We start from the raw sequence: 25,351 nt of genomic DNA, 5'->3' as shown, positions 1-25,351 counted from the left end.
GTTGGTTAAGCACAGATCCAGAGGCCATTCAAAGGGACAATCTAGGCAGTGAAAGACAGGTTGCACGCAGGTGAAGTAGGAATACCGGAAGGATAATCCATACGCCAGGCTTAAAGTCGCCAATGGCAGCGTACCATAATAGTCAAGCATCCTGTCACGAAGAAGATGCAGACGGGACAGGTTGTCGTGTGGCACAGAAAGAGCAGCCATTCCGTAGTATGAAAAGTAAAAGTAGCACACCTGCCACCAGCGCCAGAATCAGCGGGACACCTCCAAAGACGCTCGAGAAAATAGAGTGAAAAAATGCCGGAATCACACCAAAAATAGTTTGGAAGGAGGTCACGAGGCCTGAGCCCACAAGTTTAAAAAAATGAGCCAGGCCGGTTGTGGACGAGGCATTGAAAATTGTGTGGATCAAAGCTCCAAAATGTAGGGGGAGGTCAGTATTTAAAAGCGCCTGTACCTCAGTGCGCGTATTTGCTACGTGAAGGGCAAATGTTTCTCAGGAGGAAGTCAATGGCACCTCCTTTTGGGACAATAGAGCTCTTATTCTGCTCATCTTGTTGAACTCTGCTTTCAAGGTCGGAATCGAAGGCCAGATGGAAACATCCAGCCGCCCATGCGGGGGTGGAAATAGAACATTATTGCAGCAGACTACTCTCTGCGATACAGTTACTATATATGGGATTCCCACTAACAGCCCGCAGCAAGCTTCATTATTCAAAATCAAATAACTACCGTTTGCAAGCAGCGTGAAAGATGGTGTAATCACTGGCACCGGGATACCTTTGAGGACGCAGGCCAAATTCGGGGCGTGTACATTGCAAGCACCGTGCAACTGAATGTGCCTACATACTACAGAATGATCAGGTGTCGTTGTACATTCCTCTCCTTTCAGATAAACCTCAGTACCGTCTCTTGTACATCTATACGTAAAAGGGAGGGACCAAACCTCATGTATGAAAGCGGTACCCAGCTGTTCATATCTACCTAGAGCATAGTGTCTCATACAGGACGTAAACTTAAAAAGCGCGAACGGGAGAGTGATCAACCCATGTACTAACCACACGGCCGAATTCAATTCCGCCACAGAGAAAGGCAACGGCTCTAACTTTTCAATATGTAACAAAGAATATGTAGCATCTTTCATGGACATGAACTGCTGTTTTTCAGTAAGGTTAAAGGGAAGAAATAATGATGTTGTATTCAGAAAGTCCCAGGGGACCTTCCCTGCCTTTAACGTTTGTAATGTCCATGCAATCTGCATAACAGAACGCAACTGGTTTTGACCATGATACAATACAGATATATCATCATGTACAATATCAACAATTGAAGAAACAATATTGTCTAATGTATAAATTCTAGAAGAAAGAGTGTTAATGCTGTTATCAATAACTGCTAATACCTTTTCCATATTCGCTTGATCAATAGCTCTCAATCTGGAAGCCGCCTCAATTTGCGACAATTTCCATACTTCGTTGTAAATAGCATACGCCCACCTTTTTGATCTGCCACCCACAGGACCTTTAACAAAATCATTCAAATCTATTTTGTCATGCAATCTTGATAAATGAACTTTGACAGATGCCAAGGTGGAATGTCGCAACCATGATTGACATAATTTCCCTACAGAGTATGTAGTTACTGTATGCGACGACTCAAACCGAGGGTCTACGCGTTATTGAGTATACCCCGGTTTCAGACCTAGAAAACGACGTTGACAGGCATCGGAACTGCTTTGCCAAATCAACCATCCTTCACTACTAAATTTCGAAATATTGAAGGATGTATTAGAAACCAATGACTGCAAAGCAGGAAGGGACAGATCTGTGTGGTTATCCCAATTGGGGTAAGCGCCCAGATCCGGCACAGAAGGGGAATTTAGTTTTTTAGAAGTGGCCAATCCGAAACAGGTGGTTTGGAAGATGGTTGAATTCAAAAACAACATATGATTTGGTACGAGACAGGCACGATGTAAAGCTTCAGTTCCCTGAACCTGCCACGGTTTGGAACCCCAAACCGACTTAAGATCAATAGTAGCCTTCCATAGATCATAACCTTTGATTGACAACTCATCCATAAAGGACTTAGAATAGAGTAATTTGGTGTGTGTCAGTCGAACCTTTGAGGCAGACTCAGGCATCATTTTAAAATAATAGGATGCCGGGTTGGAAACACTGAAATCAGTAGAATAAGTATACTTTTCAACTAATGTAGGCGAACTGCCTAAGGACGGAGTGGGACAGTGTTCCCATTGGGTAAAATTTACAAAATTTCTAAATGTATTCGCCTTATGCAGGAAGTGATTGCCATAATGCTGAAAACAATACTGTTCCGCATAGTTAGCCGCATTTTCATATAAATCTTCAGCATCAAATGCGGCATAATATTTCAAATCAGAAAACAGTGCTTCAATGGCATGAACATCCCAATCATCAGAACGTATGTTCTGCTTAACCACATCACCCATAGAAACACGAAATACATTAGGTACATTGATGACCTCTGTAGGCCCATGAATTTGGAATTTACCAGCATCCCACGCGATTCCATCCAAAACGGGCCAGGCAGTAATATTCACAAAAGTCTGGTCCCTTTTCATGATGTGGGACGAGGAGTGGGGGGCCAAAGTTCCATTGATAAGTCTAATTGTTGATCTCTCTTTGAGATAGTGGCCATCCACCAGACGGAAAAACACTATTACAAATCCAATGGACATAAACATAAAATACTGAAAAGCAACAGCCAGATGTATGTCCAAGGGGTAACCAAAAAATGTCTTTTAAACCAACTAGCAAAAACAGCAATGTTCGAAGGGGGAGTGGAGGGCAATGAGTTAGTGTCAAAGGAGAAACGGGACTGGTCAACCGCCGTAGATTGTAAAACAGGCGAGTGACCATTTGTAGGATAAGCATACTCAGTCTCGTCGGGCAGACCACCAGCCGGTGGTATTAACAAGGGATCAGTAACTGACTGCATCTCGATGGCAACATCAGACAAGGTGGTAGAAGCAGGAACCAACACTGAATTTCTTTGTATCGTCTGGCATGAAACTGCTGGAGTCAGACTAAGAAGTATCGGCCACTCGCTGAAGTTTGACATTGTCAATAGAGATGTACCTGTTTTCTTTTCGACCAGGAGGTGGAGGTAAAATGACTGTTCTTGTACCCTGCACTCCAAGCACTGGAACCGGTGCACGATAAGAGGGGCCGAACTCCTTCTTGTTCTCCACCTTCTCACGGACCAGGTCTCCAACTCGGGGTAGCCAGCCGACTACCGGAATCTGAACCTCAGCTTCAGACGTGAAGGGCAAGTGTTCCTTCGAAAGAGTGTCTCTGGCTTCTTGTAGAGTCTGCAAAACAGCACAGTGATCATCTACGTCAAAGGGTGCGGTTGACGCCGCCATGTCTAGACCATCAAGGTCCGGAACAAACATTCTGATTCCGAAGAGCATCATGTACGGGGTACGCCCACCCAGACCCCTTCTAGGGAGATTAAGTGCACGTTGGACGTTATACAAATGGGCTAGCCAGTTCTGGCCTGTGCCTAAAACACGTGCTGTCAAAGATTGCTTTAAGTCCCGGTTCATTCTCTCCACCACACTATTACCCTCCGGTCGGTAGGGGGACGAAAATTTGACTTGGACCCCCAAATTTCTCATAGCCTCCTTGTAAGCCTTAGAGGCGAACGCAGGGCCCTGATCAGAATGGAAGGTACCACACGCCAAAGTTGCCACAAAGACACGCAAATCCCTGATGACAGTCTGCGAGTCAGCACTCCTTTGTGGCCATACCCAGAGAAAACGTGTGCACGAATCCACTGCAACCAAGATATACTTGTACGCATTATCAGAAGAAAAAGGACCGCAGTGATCTAAATAAACACAACCAAATGGCTTATTTGACATGTACAACTGTGTTTGTGGTGGGCGCGCAACAGTGGAAGGTTTAATCTGTTGGCAAATGTCACAATCAAGAACATAAGCGCGCGCTTGTTTATATAAACCAAACCACCAGTAACGTTGTTGTAATAGAGATATAGTAGCGGACACGCCGGCGTGGGCTGACGCCAACCCCTCGTGCGCTGCTAGTATCAGAGCTGGTCTGCAGTCCGCGTTGGGAATAATTCTGTCACCAACGTCGTTAATCCTCACTAACGGGACGTTATCAGGACTTAAGTGATAAAAATAACGAGAAGGAAAACCCTTCGGGTAATCACTTCCCTTCTCTGTAGCAGCAATAGCTGCCAAGATGTCATCATCAATCTTACTTTTGGATCTTGTAACTGCTGCCACTAAGTATGTAGCCACTGCGGTTTTTGCTGCCTCGTCAGCCAAGCTGTTACCGACAGCATGGACACCAAGTCGTTGGTGACCAAGAGTGTGAATAACATTCACGAGAGGGAGACGGTCTTTAAAGTCTGCCACTCGAACCCAAAGCAGTTTATGCTTAATTGTGCTACCTTTGGTATCTCGATAATCATTTTGAGACCAGAAGTGTAAGTTGTCATTGTAGGACTGGACACAATAAAAGGAGTCACTTACTATAAGAGTCGTGACTCGGGGATCAGCAAACTCCAGTGCAAGCACCAGAGCCCGAAGCTCCGCCAATTGCGCGGTACAATCACCCAATGACTGCGTATGCACTACATCAGATTGGAATTCACCATTTACGAATGTACCCACGACAATTGCGCAAGCCGCTGAATAAGCATGCTTCGATCCAATCGCGGGCTGCGCCGAGCCGTCAGTGTATATGACACAATGGTATTCTTCGAGCGGGCGCAAAGACAGAGGAGCTGGATGAACGAATTCATACTGCAAGTACTCCTGAGTCTGTAATGAGGCGTCAAAGATATAAGTGACATCTGGTGATGTCAGAGTTGTGGCCCATTGTATCCACCGTGGATGCAAAGCTTTAGAATTTGGTACACTTGCTTTAGTCACTGCCTCTAGGGCAGGATACGGTGTTACAACCAGAATCTGTTTCCCATGCGACAGTGCGCGTTCTTTAAGGATCGCCATCTGTACTGCCGTCAGAACTTTCTCGACCGTGGAAAAACGTAATTCAGCAGAGGTGTGCAAGTGTGATTTATACGCAATGGGGACTGTATCGCCCTCATTGAACGTCAAATACGTGAAACCCACGGGGCCTGGTACTATTCTTATTACCAGGTTAGTGCGGTTATCATGCGTCAGCAAGTATTGTGAAGCAAGAAGATCAGCCTGTAAAGACTGTAAAATAGCAGAGTGTTCTAGCTGCCAGCTAGACTTCGAAAAAGAAGGTTGTACCAAGGCGTAAAGCGGCTTGATACGCTGGGCATAATCAGGAATATACGTACGTCCGAAATTCAGAAAGCCCAGCAGAGATTGTAATTTTTTCAGCGTTGTAGGAGCACGCAAGCATGCGCACTTCTCCAGAAAGTGAGGAGCCAGTCCCTTACCTTCATTGTTGAGCTTGTAGCCCAAAAACAACACTGTATATTCCGCGATGTGAGACTTCGCAAAATTAAATTTGTAGCCATAGTCAGCAAAACTCACTATAATATTGTCGACTCGAGACAGATGTGGCATCAGCTCATCATCCGTGAGGTAGATATCGTCAACATAGGAGTATGTGTCGGGGTCTATTCTTTCTAAGAGAGAAACCACGCGAGCGGAAAAGACGCCAGGGCTATTTTTGTAGCCCATGGCCAATCTCGTAAACTGTTTTTGTTTGCCGCCCGAAGTAAACGCCGTCCAATGGCTACTCAGTGTGGACAGGTTGTGGCTAAAAAAGCCATTGGAAATGTCAAGTGTCGTTTTAAATCTTTTACGCACGAGACTGTCGACAAGAGCCGAGCTGTGAGTATTTTGTACCGCGCAGGTCCGGCAATGCGAATTTAGGTGCCGGTAATCCAAAACTAAACGGTACGAGCCGTCAGGCTTCGTTACAGTGAATAAAGGGTTATTCATAGGGGACACACAAGTTTCAATAACACCCTGATATTCCAATTGTTCAAGGATCGCCGCGATGTGCGGTCTAGCTTCACGACGCATGGGATATTGGGGTTGAGGCTGGGGCATAGACCGCAATGGAATCTCATGGCAGGGGGACAACCGGTCCCATCCCACCTGAGTACGATACACCGCCGGCGCAAGCGCCAGCGCCCACTCCTCGGCGTACACTTCAGCCTGGTCCTTAGGCACTGTGTGCGCAAAGGACGGGAGGATTACCTCCTCCCCTCTAGGAGCTTCTAAAATGAAAGCTGGGGGCCAATCTGCCTCCGCTAGGAGGATATCATAGGTGGTAGTCAGATTATCCCAAAAAATCCCCTTTATTGTACGTTGTATGTCACCCTCAATTAGTAAGACTATTTCATAAAGTCTGTCAGGGGGAGCCACTCTGGTGTCAGCTGTCTCAACAGTAACCAATATATCAGTTGCTGTCGCCGCCAGAAATGGACGCAGAGCTTGACGGACTATGGTAATTTCCGCTGCGCTGTCCAGTAGCGTCAGCGCCCATGTCCGGTTCCGAAGCTGTGTCCGCACTATCTGAGGCATACCTTGCCGTCAGAGCAGCCACTTTCTTCTTCTGAAACGGGGGTCTTTGTCGTGCAAATTCGTCCTGCTTGCCTTTACCCTCAGTCTGCCGGGGCTGGTCACGTGGTTGTGGAGCACCCCGACCTTTGCCACCGCCTCCGCCACCGGACTGTGAAGCCGATGTTTCCTGTGAAGAACGAGGAGAACGTTGTTCAGAAACCTGAAACCTATCAGGAGACTTAATAGTAGCACGATCTCGCAGATCATAAGTGCGTTCACTACCTGACTGAACGGGAGAGGCAGGCCGAGAGCCCTGTTTCTGCTGCTGCTTTCCCTGTTGTTTTGACCGCCAATTTAGTTTCGGAAAGTTTGGACGGTCATCCTTACCAGAGGCTTCCGCCTTACCCTGCTGCTTAATCTCGGGAGTTTTGACCACAGGTTTAACTCCTAAAGAGCTACGACCCAAATCTCTGTACGCTGACGATTATTTTCGCAAATTCCCGCGGCTTATCCTCATCAGCAACTTTCTTCAGTTCATTACGAACTTGGAACTGCATAGCATCACCTTTAAGATTACACATCATCATGGAAGCCACCAGGTCAAACTGTCCGAGGAGCCGCATTCCTAATTCTACCGCAGACTCCGCACCGTGGTTATCTTGAACACGCTTAATAACGGAGGGTAGTACCGACATAGACGGAGTGCCAAAGCACTGCGAGTACGTCGCCGCAAAGACCTTGCCCCAGTTTACACAATCTTCAATGTCGGGGACCAAGTCTTTAGGCAAACTAATGGTAAGGATCCTGTGTTTTTCCACAGGAGATGTATTCGGGTATACCGCTTCTATTTGGTCAAATTTTTCAGCAAGCCAAAAGGGGAAATCATCCCATAACAGAATTAACCATAACAGGACTAATGACCACCGCGTGGTGGTCAGTAGGCTGTCCCGCAACAGCAGGTGCCCCCGCCTGCATATTGCGCGACACGTACTGTACCAACGCCCTATAAACTGTAATAAGGGCAGTGTGTAGTACACGCAACTCAGCCACCGTCACCGTGAGGTAACGGGGATGAGGCGTAAATCCGGCTAGTACCGGCCAAGTGGCCCCTGCAATCGATAAAGGGCCCATTCTCGGCGGTATAACCACATGGGGAAGGGCGCCATTAAACCAAATAAGATGCTGCCAAGCAGATATTGGTATTTCCTGTGTCCTATACGGCGTATAGTTCGCTGGCACGGCAGTGGCAGTGTAAGAATGAAAGGTATTATCGTCCTCACTCACTGCCGGAATCGTCACCCAAGAGTAGAATAACTCATAAGGATGAGCCGCATCGGCTCCTACCACAAAGATGACGTTCATGCCAGTGTCCGGCACCCCATACTGCGTCAAATGACGTTTCAGAGCTGCACGGCTATGCGCCGCAATATCTACCGACATAAGGACAAGCTACACTCGAATTAATCAGTAGCACAAGGGTTCAATAACCTTTTTAATGATCAAGCTTGAAGAAACCTATATCAACAGAAATAGGTAGGTTTAAATCCGTCAGACTTGTTATCCGGAAACAAGAATGAGGGCGTTGTGGACTAATATAAGCACTACTAAGGCGTTTCAACTCATAGACCAAACGTTAGGTGCGCCATGTTGCAGGGATTCTGCTTGTACACAGAACTATGCGTAGAACCCCAGGACCTCAGTGAATTGTGGTGTACCAGAAACTCACCTCAGAACCCAGTATCCGGCTAGCATAAGTGTCCCATTCGTTATCCGAGATTTGGCTCGGCGATCCCAATGAAAAGACAACCCAGAACAAGCGACTCAGTGTACTCTCAGGAATGGTGGGAATCGGAAATACCTGTTCGTATATTATTCTCACATCAGTCCACAACAAGAATCAAATGAGACACGGTGAAAATAAAAAGAGTTTATTTTTATAGACCACGTGTCCTAAGATGCAGTACTTTGGCTAATACAAGCAGACAAATGATTAGAATCAAAACCATCAGCATCGTTACAATACCATAGAATATAAAAGGGGTGATCATGTTATAATGACAGTGGATACTACCACCTTCCCTTTACTAAGAAGCTAATATTAAGATTATGACAATCGAAGGTCTCTTAGGCTTGAATAGGGGACCCCATACCTCAAAGATCAGCTTAGTGAAATCACATCACAGGAGCATCAGGAGTCTTCTCGCAGGAAGGCTCGTCTTCGGTCTGAATATTAAACATGATGTCTGCAATATGAAAAGCACCAACTTTCAGGTATTTGCAGCTGCCTGTGTGTTATGGCTAAATAGTGGGTCGATCAACCTAGAGTGGAAAACCTGCATTGTCTAACAACCCAGACTGTTTGTCACGCCATGTACAGACCAAGGTCGCTGCGCAGAGCTCGGGATGGTAACAACAGATTGCTTTCGTGTGAGGCAAAGCTCGAGTCAGCAGTTTGTTTAAACAATAACATGTAGATGCAGTGTCGTGCGCAAAAGCAGCAAGATGGCTTTCTAACAGCTAACGTGGTTATGCTAACTTAACAATGTATGTACGTATGAAGGGACTCCTTACTACATCCCTTTTAACTAAGGTGTAGCCCAGTGTCGTGAATTGTTCGGTGTCTGTGAGATCGGTTTGCTCCCATATATTTAGGAGACCGAGGCGTGATGGTGAGTTCCTTCCCCAGGGCGTCCTGTATGTGATCCGTGGCCCCTTCCCACAGCTGCATCACTCCCGGGCAGTCCCATATCGTGTGATAAAAAGTTGCGTCTTGTTGGCAGCCTCGCAGGCAAAATGGACATCACTCCCGGGCAGTCCCATATCGTGTGATAAAAAGTTGCGATAAGTTGGCAGCCTCGCAGGCAAAATTTACTCGTCCTGGAGCCTATCCTCGCCAGGGTTATTCCAGTCAGATAAGATCTACGTACAATTTTTAGTTGAATAAGTCGGTACTGGAGGGTCATGGCTGCCTCCCTGGGTGACATCAGTGCCAGTCTTCGTCATTAATGGGCCCTAAGTCAAGCTGCCATCTTCCCTGGAGTTTTTGGAATGTATCGGGTAGATTGTTGCATGATTTTTTTATGTTAGCGATATGGCCTTGGTGACCAGTGGTCCGTCGAGGAGCCTATCCTCCAGGAGGGAGGAGTCTGGGATATCTGTCATGTCCGGGAGGGCGGTGGTAAGGGCGTGTCTAATTTGTAAGTATCTAAACACCTCCCCTTGGGCCAAGTCATATGTCTTCTGTAAGTATCCGAATTTGAGAAGTGCACCCCTCTTCACCAGGTCCCGGGATGGCTACCCAGAAGTCCCAGCTTCTGGGTACACCATAATAGCGTAGCTTTGGTGAGGGTCCTCGCCCAGCCTAAACGGGAATTTGCCTGGTGCCATATCGCCGCTGTGGGGCCTACATACTGTCCTTTCCAGGCCTTAGAATACAATGCCTCCAGGTATCCAGCTCTTCCCATTTGGTACTTGTCATCCTCCATTTTTATCTTTTAAATTTTTCATCTTTTTATAGAATTCTCCTTTCATTTCTACTAATAGGATTTCTTCATACTTTCTTTTCTTTCCCTTTTCATTCACTTCATATCTTTTTCTCTTTCCACAACATTTGTACCATGTCATTATTGCTAAGACTAATATTATTATTCCAAGTATAGGTAGTATTATTTGGCCTACAATACCTTTGCCTATATTAGCAAACCAAGTCCCTATTGAAGTAATACTATTTGTTAGTTTCTTCCAGTCACTGTCAACTTCCAGTGGTTTCAAATCTTCAAGTTTCAAAATATTTTTAATATATCCTCCAATTTCAACACTTTTATCGGGAATATAATTGCAACAATGTTGCACTTTCAGCATTTTACAGACTCCACCCTCTTTTGCCAGTAATATATCAAGAGCAAGTCGATTTTGTAAAACCATTGATCTAATTGCAACCATTTCTGTGTTGGTCATTAAGAACCCTCCAGCAATATCAGTCGATAGACGATCAACCACTGTAGATAACTGACAAATTTTCCGTGAATTCAGGATGACTCCCACTGAAGGTATAAATGCACTAAATATATCACCTACTATTTCTGAAAAACGATCTCTTTTGCTACGTGTTAATCCGTTATTGTTTTCATTGCTTCTAGTGATTCTTTATACATGATAGACTTTAGGGAATACTATTCCAAAATATCAACTCCCGTACCATCTTGCAGGAAGCCTGAAATAAGCTTTATTCCTGCATACATAGTAAACTTCAGGAAATACTGGCTCTGTTCCCCCTTTTAGTCCCCATCCTCCAATAACCAGGAAATTATGTTCACATTCACTGGAACAAATAAACACATTGTTACAGTCCGTTTTTAACCTATGAAGGCAGATCTTTCCTTTCTTTTCAAAATCTAGGGCCATCGCAGCATGAGTCTTGCCAGCTGTATATATTTCCTCCTTCTCAGCCCATTCAGGAATCTGAGGTTTCATTTCAGAAGCCTTTCTTTGGAATTCCTGTCTCCTTTCTTCTACTAAATTCAAAAATGTATGTTCGAGGCATATGAGCTGCAGATCACACACTTAGGATAAGATCGCCATCTGGTGTTGGGCTCGGATGATTGCAGGTTGTTGTTGTCTTCGGAAGAAGCCTTTTGGTCACGAGATAGGTCAGTCCTCCTCTGGACAACAGTGCGCATGGGCATCCACTCCATCCTCAGATTGTTTTTTTCCGCCTTTGGGTTCTGATGAACTTTTCCGCTCCGGCTGAAAACTTTCAAAAACCAAGCTTTTCGAAGCGAAATTCACACTTCACTCGACATCGAACATTCATCGGACCGGTTCCGGATACGGCTCATGGAAAGGAAGCCTTTTAAAAAATGCCCCCAATGTGGAGCAAAGTTCCCGCACAGTGACCATCACGAGGTTTGCAACCTGTGCCTCTCGCCGAAACACGAGGAGTCCAGCTGTCCAGCCTGCGCCGCAATCCGATCCAAGAAGACTATCCGGCATCGGAGAGCTCGACGCCATATCATGGCCAGACCAGCTCCGGAACCAGAGGACATCTTTGATCAGGGCCCGATGTCCCGGAAGAAGATTCCGAAGAACTCCAGATTATATCTGAAGCAGACGACTCAGACGACCCCATTACTCCTGGGCAGCGCGTGAGTACCTTGGCCCCTACCCTCACCCCTCCAAAAAAGGCACTGGTCAAGACTTCGCCAGCTGGCCCCAGTCGAGACCGAAAACAATCTTCAGAAGCCCCGCCTTCGAGCCCGGCTCCGAAGAAATACAAGCCTTCAAGTGGTTCGGCCCCGAGTAAACCACATATTACTGTACCCCCAGCACCTTCGGCACCGAAGACGCAAGACCTCTCGGCACCGAAGCAGGCACCGATACCAAAGTCATCGAGGCCCATTGACAAACCGGCATCGAAAGCTCCCAAGCTTAAAGATCCCGTTTCGGCACTGAAAACCCTATCGGCACTGAAAACCCTATCGGCACCGAAAACCATCGTCGGCACCGAAAACCATCGTCGGCACCGAAAACCATCGTCTGCACCGAAAACCATCGTCGGCACCGAAAACCATCGTCGGCACCGAAAACTTTACCGGCACCGAAAACTTTACCGGCACCGAAAACTTTACCGGCACCGAAAACTTTACCGTTACCGACACAACCATCTAAGGGCCATTTTACTAAAGACTCGACCGATCATCCAACACATAGATCGGAACCCAAAAAATCGACAACAAAGCCAATTACGGAGGATCATGAACTTTTCCACCCTGATCCAACGCAAAGAAATTTATATCAATCCTAAAACTGGACATGTCACGGCTGTGCCATATAAAAAGAGGAAGCTGGACTCAACACCTTCTTCAGCTCCTATAAAGAGAAAGGACTCAGCCACTTCACCCATTTGTCCTTCCTCTCCTGTACCACCTCTTACCCCACCCCTCCTGTCTCCACCTCCTTTACCTCTACCATCCCCTTCACATACACCACCTCCACAGGATGATGATGATGATCTCTTAGGGGGAGGGGGTAATCCGGATGATCTTTATGATCCTAATGATCCTTTCGCAAATCCGGACACGGTACCCTTAGACGACTGGGCGTACACACTACCTGATGTTCCCGATCCAACTGCATACCCTTCCAAACCCTCCCCTCCAGATGACCACTTAGGGTTTGGGCAACTCATCAACAGGGCAGCACTTTATCATGGCGTCACCATGCACTCAGATGCGCCTGAAGAAGATGTTTTGCTAGACACCTTTGAACAGTCCCAAAAAACAGTTCAAATCTTACCTATGATCAAAGGGGTCATAAAACACGCCCCAGAAGTGTTTAAAGACCCCGTACGGGCCAGGGTTCTTAACCCCCTAAATTGAAAATAAATATAGACCTGCCCCAGAGGACCCTGCTTACATTAAAGGACAGCTCCCTCTAGACTCTTTAGTAGTTTCTAACGCCCGAAAGCGGGCTAACTCCCAAACAACTGGAGACACACCGCCACCAGACAAAGAGTCTAAGTTATTAGAGGCCTCAGGTAAAAGGGTTGCAGCACAAGCAGCTAACCATTGGCGTATTGCCAACACACAAGCACTATTGGCACGCTATGACAGGGCTCATTATGATCAATTGGAAGACCTTTTACAACAATATAAGGCCCAGGACCTCATCCAAGAGGGAAAGCTCAGATCTAATGCATCAATTAAATGTGCACTAGACGCTGCGGACACTGCTTCTAGGGCAATCAACACCAGTGTACTTCTTAGACGCCATGCATGGCTACGTATTTCAGGCTTTAAGCCAGAAGTACAAACTACAATATTAAATCAACCATTCAACCAAGAACAGTTGTTTGAGCCAGCAATAGATACTGCATTGGGAAAAATGAAAAAAGATACCGAGACTGCTAAATCAATGGGAGCATTACAGTCTCCACAACCACGTGGCTCCTTTCGACGCTCCTTCTATAGAGGAGCCTCCAAAAATACGGGAGCAGACACCTCGTCCACTTTCAAAACCTCTACGCAAACATCCCCCAATAGAGGCTATTTTCGAGGAGGATATAGGGGAAACCATGTCAAAGGAAGAGGTCGAGGTAGTACCAACACTCGTACCTCCCCCACCACTAAACAATGACTTTCCTCCACTCCCCCCAGACCATTCCACTCCAGTCAGGGGAAGACTCAAACAGTTCCTACCTGTCTGGAATTCCATTCCAAGTGGGTAAGACAAATTATCCAATGTGGTTACTGCCTACAACTCACAAATACCCCCCCCCCAACATACCCCCCAGACATCGTCCAATGTCACAAGAACATCTTACGCTCCTCAAGCAAGAAATTCTTTCCTTACATCAAAAACAGGCAATAGAGCCAGTTCCACTCCAACATCAGGGCACAAGAGTATACTCTCTATACTTCCTAATCCCCAAAAAGGACGAGACGTTAAGACCTATACTCGACCTCCGACTACTCAATCAGTATATACACTCGGAACATTTCCATATGATCACTCTTCAGCAAGTGCTCCCACTACTACAACAAGGCGATTTCCTTGCCACACTAGACCTCAAGGACTCCTATTTTCACATTCCCATGCACCCTGCTCACAGGAAGTACCTAAGATTTGTGGTGGACGGACAGCACTATCAGTTTACTGTCCTCCTATTCAGAGTGACTACTGCGCCCAGAGTCTTTACAAAATGCCTAGCAGTAGTAGCAGCACATCTCAGGAGACAACAAATTCATGTCTTCCGATATCTCGACCATTGGCCTCATAAAAGCCAATTCATTCAGCAAATGCGTTCTACATACTCACCAAACTATCCTAATCTTACACAACTTGGGATTCACCATCAATTATCCCAAATCTCATCTACATCCCTCCCACATACATCAATATCTGGGAGCTACCATAAATACCTCCAAAGCTATAGCTTACCCCAGCCCAACCAGGATAGCCAACATACAAGCTCTCATCTTAAGATTCCAATCCCAACACTCTCTTCCAGCAAGAGTGTTCATGCAACTCTTAGGCATGATGGCGTCATGCGTATTCATTGTGCCTTACGCACGACTTCAAATGCGTCCCTTACAAGAGAGTCTCGCACGTCAGTGGAATCAGGCTCACGGACAACTTTCAGATCTGGTGTTGGTGGACAGCCGCTCGCATCGCTCACTAAAATGGTGGAACACCATAAACTTGTCCAAAGGGCGACCGTTCCTAGAGCCTCTTCCACAGATAGTGCTGACAACCGACACATCTCTTACAGGATGGGGAGCCCATCTCCTAGGACACACCACTCAGGGCAAATGGACCACACAACAAAAACTGCTCCATATCAATTACCTAGAACTTCTAGCAGTGTTCCTGGCGTTAAAGTCATTCCAACCACATCTAAAGAACAAGGCTGTCCTAATCCGGACGGACAACATGACAGCCATGTATTGCATACAAAAACTGGGGGGGACACATTCTCTCCAGCTATCACAGCTAGCACAGAACATTTGGAGATGGGCAATTCCCCAAAACATCTACCTACTAGCAGAACACCTTCCAGGGGTTCACAACCAAATTGCCGATTTGTTGAGTCGACAGACACAACAAATCCACGAATGGGAATTACACCCACAAGTCCTACTCCCATTCTTCCAATAATGGGGCCATCGAGACATAGACCTGTTCGCCACACACGAAAACGCAAAATGCCCAACCTTCGCCACCAGGTATCCCCACCCACAGTCAAAGGGCAATGCGATATGGATGAACTGGTCAGGCAGATTTGCGTACGCTTTTCCGCCTCTCCCACTCATTCCATTCGTAGTACGCAAGCTCAGGCAACAGTCCCTCAAACTGATACTAGTGGCTCCTACTTGGGCACGTCAGCCCTGGTTCACAACACTACTGGAACTCTCTTTAGTTACACATCAAAAGCTGAACCTCTCCATGTCCTTGCTAACCCAGAACCATGGAGAAATCAGACACCCAGATCCACAACAACTCAACTTAGCGATCTGGCTCCTGAAGTCCTAGAGTTCGGTTACCTCAACCTACCACCGGACTGCATGAACATTATTAGAGGCCAGACGGCCTACTACCAGAGCCTGCTATGCAGCTAAATGGAAAAGATTTGCCATTTACTGCAATAACAATGATATACGCCCACTAGACGCATCCATCCAAGACATCATTTGCTACCACCTACACTTGCAAAGATGTAATCTAGCGTATTCTTCCATACGTCTCCACCTAGCAGCATTAGCAGCCTACTTGCAAAATCGACAACACTTGTCACTATTTAAAGTGCCCGCGATCAAAGCCTTCATGGAAGGTCTTAAAAGAATCATTCCTCCAAGATTACCACCCTCTCCAGTGTGGAATCTAAATATTGTGCTCACTAGGCTAATGGGTCCCCCATTTGAACCTCTACATAAATGCGAGCTACAATTTCTCACATCGAAGGTGGCTTTCCTAATTGCTATCACATCCCTTAGACGGGTAAGTGAAATACAAGCCTTAACCATACAAGAACCATTCCTACAATTACATCGAAACAAAGTGGTTCTTCGAACAAATACAAAGTTCCTGCCAAAAGTCATTTCTCCATTCCATCTTAACCAATCAGTCGAGCTACCAGTGTTCTTCCCAAATCCCGACTCTGTAGCTGAACGAGCTCTTCATACCTTAGACGTTAAAAGAGCCCTTCTTTATTACATTGACAGAACCAAATCTTTCCGCAAAACCAAACAATTGTTTGTTGCCTTCTCCCCGCCACATAAAGGCAACCCCATTTCCAAATCAGGGATAGCCAGGTGGATAGTTAAATGTATCCAAATCTGTTACCAAAAGGCTAAACGCACTCTTACAGTTCCCCCTAGAGCGCACTCCACACGCAAAATAGGGGCTTCCATGGCATTCTTAGGAAACATACCCTTAGAAGATATTTATAAGGCAGCCACATGGTCTACAACACACACCTTCACTAAACACTACTGTGTTGACGTGCAAGCAAAGCAACAAGCTTCTGTGGGTCAGGCTGTCCTTAAAACCTTATTCCAAACTGCTGCAACGGATACAGGTGACCACCGCTAGGGGAGATACTGCTGTATAGTCTATCCTAAGTGTGTGATCTGCAGCTCATATGCCTCGAACGGAATATGCTACTTACCAGTATGCATCTGTTCTTGGCATGTAGAGCTGCAGAGCCACACACGCCCATCCGCCTCCCCGGGACCTGTATCCGTTCCAGCATTGTCTTACTTAGACATTACACATGGACATCCTTTTCTTTATTCTTACACACTCCATCGTTTCCCATCATGGCGAAAAACAATCTGAGGATGGAGTGGATGCCCATGCGCACTGTTGTCCAGAGGAGGAGTCACCTATCTCGTGACCAAAAGGCTTCTTCCGAAGACGACGACAACCTGCAATCATCCGAGCCCAACACCAGATGGCGATCTTATCCTAAGTGTGTGGCTCTGCAGCTCTACATGCCAAGAACAGATGCATACTGGTAAGTAGCATATTCCTTTCTTCTTCGTGTAATAAACATTTTAAATTGTTTTTGTGTGCTTCTGCTATATCCATTGTTTTCATGGTTAAGAAATATTCACCCATAAATTGTGCATCTTTAGTACTAGGGAACTGGATTCATACTCTTGCGCATAGGAACCTCAGAAAATATCACATCTACATTTGAATAATACTGTAATCTCCCTGTTCTATAAAATAAACTAGCTAAAATACTACATGAAATACCGTATGTTAATGGCAAATGCTGATAAGTGTCACCCTCTGCTACTGATGCTGGTAATTTCATACATACATAACAATCACTAACCTCCATTCTGTCTACATACTGAACCAATAACTGTGAATGCATTTAAAGCAGTGTAATTATTTGTTAGTACGATGTAAATCTAACTCATCTGGTGCTTCTAAGTCTACTCTACTTCCCTTTGTTAGCTACTCTTTCTTTAGTATCTGTGTTATTTTTCTTTTCTGTCACCATCAAATAAGGAATAGCTATTGTTAATAGTAACAAAATGATAATTACTAAAAATATACTACAGATGCATATTCTACAACATTTCTTTATACAATTTCGTTTTGGTCTTCCAGTAACCCTATCATCAGCCATTTTAATTTTTGAAGATTTCTCTTCTTTCCTTTTGCTTTACTTTGCAAATTTTTATGTTTTCAGATCTTAAAGGGGGCCTCACTTCCCCTCCGTCAATCGTTTCAACAATTATTTCCTCGTCACTTTCTTCATTCAAATCTAGATTCTCAAATTCTTCAAGAATTACATAGGTCCACTCAGGACCTTTGAACGTATTATTCACAATTCGCAGTCTTTGGCGGCTTCGCCTAGGCTTCTCAGTCGATTGTCCAGAGTGACTAGAAATATAATTTACTTGTTCAGGTTCTTCACTTATGGTTTTTAAGTGGTACTTAAATCTTTTAACACCACCTGGCCAATTATCACCTTTTCTGACCTTTTTGGCTTGTACTGCACTTTCACTGTCCTCGTCTCTTTCGAGATATTTTATTTTTGTTATGTTGTGGCACAATTTGATTTTCCTAGTCTTCAGAGTCCCTCTGTCTGTCCTTGTTCAGGGCTTATTGTAGTGACTTCATCTGCCTGAGCATGTTCTTCCCTTATCTGATCCTGTTCAGGGGTTGTTTCAAATTGCTCTTCTTCCTGAACTTGTTCTTCTTCTCCTAACTAGTCCTGCTCAGGTCTTATTGCACTTTGGTTTTCTGCAGCCTGAACATGTTCTTCTATACCTATCTGTCCCTCCTCAGATCTGTGAATGTGTTGGTTCACCTCTGTTTGAGTATATTTTTCTCTCCCTGTCTGATCCTGCTCAGGGTCGCCAACAGTTGTATTTACCCTTTCCTGAGCTTATTCTTCTACACCTGTCTGATCCTCTCTGGATTCTTGCCTTTCTAATCTGGTTCTGCTTCTTGTATTAATAGTCACCTCAGGTATGTCAACCACTGGTATCCAATCTTCCTGACTTCTGCTCGGTTGTTCTCGATCAGCTACTTCAGAATCTGTTGTTCTAGATTCCTCAGCTGTACAACCTTCAGCACCCTCAACTGCTTGTGTCAGTTGTGGTTCACTTTCTTCAGGAGCTCGTACCCGTTTGGTATGACTGGCATATATCCAGTTAGGCAAACCTGCACATTTCACTGCTGTTGTTGTGACCAGTATGACCTGTCGTGGCTTTTCCCACCTGGGTGCTAGGCACGATTCTCAGGTGTGATTCTTCACTACCACCCAGTCTCTGGGATTTAGATCATGTGCTTGATCCAGCTGCTTGGCAACTGTGTCTTCTCCAACCTGGTGAGAGACAGAATGCACTAGGTCAGCCAATCCTTTGCAATAATCTAGTGCCAGATCATCAGTTACACTCCATAGTTTATGTCCGGGTATAAATGCTAGCCTCATTGCTCTTCCCATTAGAATTTCATGGGGACTCAGTCCTGTGTTTCTATCAGAAAGAAGAAGAGGTAATGCATCTGGCCAACACAGTGATGTGAATGCACGCACCTTTGCCAATCTCGTTTTGATTGTGCCATTCATTTGCTCTACCACTCCGGAAGCCTCTGGGTGATATGCACAGTGCAGTTTGTGTTCAATTTTAAATGCTTCACAGACTAACCAAATTATTTCGTTATTAAAGTGAGATCCTCTATCTGATTCCAGTTATTGGAAAACCAAATCGTGGAATTAGCTCCCTCAACAGTAGTCTGGCAACTGTTATGCTGTCATTCCTTGCTGTCATTCCTTGTAGTAGGGTATGCCTCCACCCACCGTGAAAAAAAACTATGACAAGGACGTACTTCAATCCCCTGCATGGTGGTAATTGGATAAAATCTATCTGCAACCTCACAAATGGTCTTTCTGCCTTTCCAATTCTTTCCCAACTGACCACTGTTTTCCTGCCTGGGTTTATTTGTTGACAAGTTAAACATCTCTGACAAAGACTCTCTGCAACAGTCCTAAATCTTGGAGTGTACCAATCCTGTCTAAAGAGCCTGATCATGGCATCCCTGCCTACATGTGTGTCTCCATGATACATTCGGGCCATTTGAGAGAGTAAACAATTTGGCATTACTGGTCTGCCATCTGGGTAGATCTACACATCATCTCTGTTCTCCTTTGACACCCTGTTCTTATCCATTCCTCCTTTTCACTCACTTCCGCTTCATCCTGTAGTTGTCTCACTTCATCCCATGTTTCTAGTGCTGAGAGTAGCATAAGTTGACATCTGAGTCCACTTGTTTAAATTTTCTTGTTTGTTGCCACTTTATATCTGGCACAGTATTGGGCAACCTGGTCAGCGTATTTATTACCAGCTACCACATAGTCCTACCCTGACTGATGCGCAGCACATTTGACCACTGCCACTTCTTTTGGCAACTCTATTGCTTCTAACAGTTCCATTTTTAATTGGGGATCCTGAAGAAGTCATGAAATCCCTCTACATCCAGAGCTGGCAAAAGTTGTGCACAACCCCGTATCAGTGTAAATGGTTACTTTCCAATTCCTCCCAATTTTGCATGCTTTAATTAAAGCTATCAATTCGGCTACTTGTGCAGACTTGACTCCTGGTAAATAGGATGCTTCGACTATTCTAGCCAATGTGCATACAGCATAATCTGCACTTAATCCTCCTTCTTCATATCTCATACATGAGCCATCTACAAATAGCTCATGTTCTGATTCTTTCAGGGGTTCCTCTTGTATGTCTGGACGAGGCTTAGTACATCCAGACAGTCATGTTCAACTTCATCTCTTCTTCTCCACATACTTCTGGCAATAAAGTGGCAGGGTTTAATACAGTACACCTGACCACTGTCACGTTTTCTGCTCCTAACACTATTCTCTAGTACTTAGTCATCCGACTAGGAGTAAGGTACTGTGTTCGTGTTCTAGTCAAAAGAATTTCCACTTGATGTGGAACAGATACTTTCACAGGATGTCCCCTCACAATGGACTCACTTTGTTCAAGGCTCATACAGGTAGCAGCTACCACTTTTAAACAGCCAGGTAATGCTGATGCTACAGGGTCCAAAGTAGCAGAAAAGTACGCTACTGGACGTCCCATCAAACCATGTCATTGGGTTAGCACAGAAAGGGCACAATTTTCTCTTTCACAAGAGAATAATGCAAATTCTTTCATATAATCTGGCATACCTAGAGCTGGAGCTTCACACAAACAATTTTGTAATTTCACAAAAGCTTCCATGCTTTCATCGTCCCAAACTATTGGGTCTTTTGCTCTTTTCTGTGTCATCTGTATTAGTGGTTTAGCAAACCAAGAAAAACCTACAATCCACTGTCTACAATACCCCACTACACCAAGAAACATTCTGATTTCTCAGAGTTTTTGGTAACTGCATCTGTTTTGTTATGTTTATTCTTTCAGGGGTCACTTTTCTCACTCCTCTTTCTATTTGGTGTCCCAAATATTTGACTCCAGTTCGACAAAATTGTAATTTCTCTGGAGACACTTTGTGTCCACCATCAGCCAAATGATTCAGCAAAGCAATTGAATCGGTAACACAATCATCTCGTGACTTTGATACAATGAGCAAGTTGTCAATATATTGGACTAGAACTAAATTTCTGGGCATCACCGTCCTCAAACTTAAAAGAAAAGAGATACTGGCAGCTGGGTGTAAAGGAATGGTGAAGAATGCTTGGCATAAATCAATTACAGTAAACCATCCTGCATTCCATGGTATTTGATACAGAATCACTGCTGGATTCGGTACTATAGGACAACAAGGCACAACAATCTTATTGATTTTCCGTAAATCTTGTACTTTCCGGTATTTTCCACTAGGTTTCTTAATGCCATTTATAGGTGAATTACAAGGGCTGCTCGTTATCTCTTTCAAAATGCCTTGTTTAATCATTCGATCAATTTCTGATGCAACACCTGCTTTGACTTCTGGACTCCTTTTGAATTGCCTAGTATTTGGGAAGATGGCACCTTCCTTTAGAGTCACTTTTACTGGATCTACATTTGCCATTAACCCTATTTCTTTTCGGGTGAAATCCCACACCTGGATTTACAGTCAATTTTAACTCATCTGGTAAATCATCCTTTGTCATTATTGAATACATTTCGTCTACTTCGGTGATTTGTTTTGCTAGCATAATTTTGTAGACGCTGTCTTCATCAGGGGTCAGTATCGTAACACCATCTGGTGTGCAATAAATTGTGCAATTCATTTTGCACAATAAGTCTCTTCCTAGCAAGTTTACTGGACTAGAGCCGCACACCACAAATTTGTGCATCTCTCTGAAATTGCCAATGCGTACCTCCATGGGTTCTGTGATTGGGGTTCTAATCTGTTTGTTTGAAACGCGTACTACTTGGATGGCTTCTCACGAGTGGGATAGGTTTGGGATGTGTGCTGTTCTCACAGTAGAACGGGTAGCACCAGTGTCCAACAAAAAGGTAATATCTTCCTTCTACCTTCCCATCAATATATGGACCTGACTGATCTACCGGCAAGGATGCGCCAAGTACATACTCCTCTTCCTCCCCCCTCAGGCACCGTTATTGATCAGCCTCATGGGTGCAACGATTCTGCAAAAGAAATTGGAAGTTACAGAATTTTTCTTACCACTTTCTCCTGGAGATCCGGTGTCCGCACTGTACTTTGCTCTGTTCACAAAATTTGGCATAGGGGCAGGTGGCAACTGACTCTGCTGTTTAACAACCTGCTGCGGTTGGCTCATTATCACCTCGTTCTGCGTCATTGAATTTAAATTATGATTTGGGCCATTATCTTTCTGAATATTTTTAAACTAGTTTTTCCCAATTTTCCGCACCCATGACGAGGCAATTTCTGCTTTGCGTCCTCTCTACTCATTCGTCCTCTTGGTTTTCCCCCATTATCATTCTGACCCTGTCCTTTCATTTGATCATCAGTCTGTTTAATTTAAGCTCTTGATGTTCTGCTAATTTCACTTGTGCCCACATCACTTTTTCCTCCAACATTTTACGTCTATTCTCAATGTCGTCCCGACAATATTTAGCATATTTTAGAATATCGTCAATTGGTTTTCCCTCCAGCACAGCATATGCTGCTGAATCATGTGGGAGATTTCTGGTCTTAAACCAGACACAAACTGATACAGAAAGTGACTCATATTTTTATCTCCAATGTTCTCAAACCCGCTATACTGCTTAAATACCTGTAAGAGGCGTTCATAAAAAGCATTTACAGACTCATTTATTTATTGGGTTGTTCTATCTATCTTTACCCAATCTGTTTCTTTTGGTGGAATTTTCCCTTTCAAGAAAGTGATCACCTGGTGATATTTCTTCATTACCTCCTCTGAAGGGGCTCCGGTTTTCTCATCTCTTGGGTACTCCTCATTAAGGCCAATCAACTGTGATTTTGCATTTGGTCTATAAATCAGCAGGCACCACTATATCAAATAGACCATCCAAATCTTTCAACCAAACCTTAGAAATCTTCACAAACCTTTCAACTTGCCTGTACCATTCAACTGGTTTTTCTCTTAACTTTGGAAAATCATTAGTAAATAACAAAATAACCTGTCAAGTCCATGGAACATGTACATATGCCCCTCCTGGAACTTCTCTCATGGACACAATCTCTCTGCATTTCCTGATTCTTTCAATAAGAATTCAGATGTTGTTCGACTTGCCTGTGCTTCCTCCTTTTTCTTCATCCACCTAGCTTTCCATCCGTCTAAGTCTCCCCACTTTTGTAAGATGGTCATTAACTCCTTAATCTGCAATTTTCTTCCGGACACATTCATAATTTCCAAGTCCTTAACAGTAAATTCTGCTCTATATGTTTTCTGCAATACTTTAGATCTCCCTATTTCAATTCCCATTTCAGAGGCAAGATCTGTCAATTTCTCATGAAATATCTTTGTATTTCTACTGATGCTTCTACAAATGAACAGTAACTCTTATTCACTGTAATTGTTAAGCCTATCTAATCCCACATTTCCGGTTATCATTTCTTCCAATTCCACTTTTAATTTGTAAATATCTAAAATCTTTGGTTGTTGATTCGGTTTGTCGATTTCCTGTGCCCATCTCTCTAAATCTTCCGGGGATACTATTGTGGCACTTTTAGTTCCTGTAGATGTTTCTAATCGTATTTATTTTGAGCAGCTAGGTGTAACTCTTCTCGGGGTTTCCTCTTACCGGCAAATCCAATAATGAAATTACTGAATCGCATTCACTGGCTTGATCCTCAATTATTATATTTTCTTTTCTAGGTTCGATTATGGGAGTAGTCATGATGGGTGGTCTGGGACAGTTCATTTTATCCCATACAATGAAACAACAGGACCTATTGTCACTGGTATTGTCAATGCTTCAGGGTGTGTATTCAATTGGGTTATTTTCTGTATCAATTCTTCTCTAATTTTATTTATTGCTTTCCTTTTCATGGAGTACCCTCCCCATTATTGGTTCATGCATCAACTGTGGAACCAAAGGTGTTCCCAAAACCGGGGCACTTGGAGTAGTTCTATTAGGTCCTTCCTTATAGGGTGGTGGATTTTTTGTTAAAATGTCCTCCATAAACTCATCTTCTGATTCCCCACAACCTGTCATTGTTAAATTCTTGGTCTTCCCTGTGCATTTGCCTCCTGACTGTTCCTCAGCCATTAATACAGGATACAATCCTTCTGTAATCATTGCTTGCCTCCATTGTTTCATCTGACTTTCTCGTGACTCGCGCATCTGTTTAGGGAAAAATCCTCTAACTTCTACTACTTCTGGATCTGTCGCACTCAAATGCCTCAGTTTCCCATTCTTCTAATGCTTCATACTGTGTTAGTCTAGGGCTGGGCTCTAATTCATTCATCCGCATTCTTAAATTATGAAGAATTCTCCCATTAAACGTACCATTTTCTGGGAAAGCTAACACTCCATCACTTTTTGTGTATTCTATCCAATTTTCTAACCACACACATGTATGGTAGCCTTTCTCCATCATCATAAATGAGGCAGGTGTCTTCCGTGGTGGGATAAGAATTCCCTCTCTAGTCTTAATAGGTTTATCTTTCTTGAAGTAATTTTTTATTTTCTGCATAACATTTTTCTCTTTTCTCCATACATTTTAGGTGATGACCTTTTTTATATACACTTCTCTAGCGAATCCTAATTATCTCCTAGCTGCACGATTCCCTATTAATTTTGGATCGTATTTCCACATACAAACTCCACTGTCCAATACTATCAATCACCGCTTCTATTTTGACAACTAATAAGATTCTTGCTCACACTCTAGGTTTGACCAATTCCAGCGAGGCTTCTTTCATTTGACCAATCAAACTCAGGCCTACGCTATCCGTCTAGCCAATACAAACGCAGCCTTTTTGTGACGTCAGTATCACTCCTTTACAAATTTGCGTTAATTACACGCCCACTGTTTCAACCAATCCCAGCGCAGCCCCCTGTGACGTCTTTGCAACTCCGGCAACTGACCCTCCCTTCACAAGGTAACACGAAAACGTATTTTCTCACAACTTTGCATCAAATTTTCATTAATAACGTAAAAACATTCGCTACTCTGTTCAACAAAAACCAAAAGATAGTTTTATTTCTTTTTCTGCGAGTAAAACCTTCCGCTTACTCTTCATACACTGCGAGTAAAACATTTCCGCTTACCCTTCACTCAATCTCTGATGAACCTGTACTCCTTCGGTATTACCCTTTCTAGGTGATATAAAACCAAAGTTTCACCAGAGAACTCATTTGCTATCAATCACTCTCACTTTAATACAAAAATAGTCCCTCATTTAACACTGCC

The 25,351-nt window shown here is 44.2% G+C and overlaps 1 protein-coding gene across 1 annotated transcript in view; it reads left to right on the top strand.

Moving 5' to 3' along the window:
* LOC146869598 (proteasome activator complex subunit 2-like) overlaps positions 1 to 25,351 on the top strand; it is a 163,246-nt gene that overhangs the window by 66,047 nt on the left and 71,848 nt on the right. The gene's annotated exons all lie outside the window — the stretch shown is intronic.

The sequence above is a fragment of the Triturus cristatus genome, chromosome 1_1 (assembly GCF_964204655.1).
Source record: "Triturus cristatus chromosome 1_1, aTriCri1.1, whole genome shotgun sequence".
Lineage (NCBI taxonomy): Eukaryota > Metazoa > Chordata > Amphibia > Caudata > Salamandridae > Triturus > Triturus cristatus.
The sequence above is the reverse complement of the archived record's forward strand: the minus strand, read 5'-3'. Positions and strand labels throughout refer to the sequence as shown.